This window comes from Nematolebias whitei, chromosome 13 (genome assembly GCF_014905685.2).
Source record: "Nematolebias whitei isolate Nwh7 chromosome 13, NemWhi1, whole genome shotgun sequence".
Classification (NCBI taxonomy): Eukaryota; Metazoa; Chordata; class Actinopteri; order Cyprinodontiformes; family Rivulidae; genus Nematolebias; species Nematolebias whitei.
Genome location: NC_056510.1, coordinates 37,580,103 through 37,581,000, shown reverse-complemented (window position 1 = coordinate 37,581,000; position 898 = coordinate 37,580,103).

The window sequence follows — 898 nt, the reverse complement described above, 5'->3', positions numbered from 1 at the left end:
CGCCCCCCCGTGATTTCCCCGTTAGCTCGCTGCGATGATATATATGTTATATGTATATATATATACATATGATATCTATGACTGAGACCACCGAGGTGCTCCACAGAACACCACAGGAAGTCCTTCCTATCTGTGGCTATCAAACTTGTCAACTCCTCCCCTTTCTACACATAGAACAATAAAATTAATCCTGTATTACAATAAACACTTTAGGCAGTTTCTCTCTGGACCTGACCTGTTTTAGACCTTAATTGTTTGCATTTTTATATTCTCTGTTATTTTTATATTCTCTGTTATTTTTCATATCTTGTGTGATTCCTTGTGTATGTTCCTTTGTACTGAAACTCTGGCACAACATTTTCATGTAAGACGAAGCTGAATTAAGTCCAGCTGGAGTTCAGCAGTCTGACAGCTGCAGGGAAGAAACTGATTATATTAAACTACATTACATTATTAGATTGGGCAGCACGGTGGCGCAACTGGTAGAGCTGCTGCCTCTCAGCGAGCACGTCCCTGGTTCAAACCCCGGTCCAGGGGTGGAATTTGCATGTTCTCTCTGTGCATGCGTGGGTTTTCTCCGGGTACTCCGGTTTCCTCCCACAGACCAGAAACATGCATGTTAGGCTGATTGGTAACTCTAAATTGTCCCTAGGTGTGAGTGAGAGAGTGAATGGTTGTTTGTCTCATTTGTCTCTATGTGTCCCTGTGATGGACTTGCAACCCATCCAGGGTGCACCCCCCCCCCCCTCCCTCGCACAGTGATTGCTGGACATGGGCACCGCCGACCCCCGTGACCCAAAATGGAATAAGCGGGTAAAAATAATGGATGGATGGATATTATTAGATTGAACTGTGTGTGTGTGTGTGTGTGTGTGTGTGTGTGTGTGTGTGTGTGTGT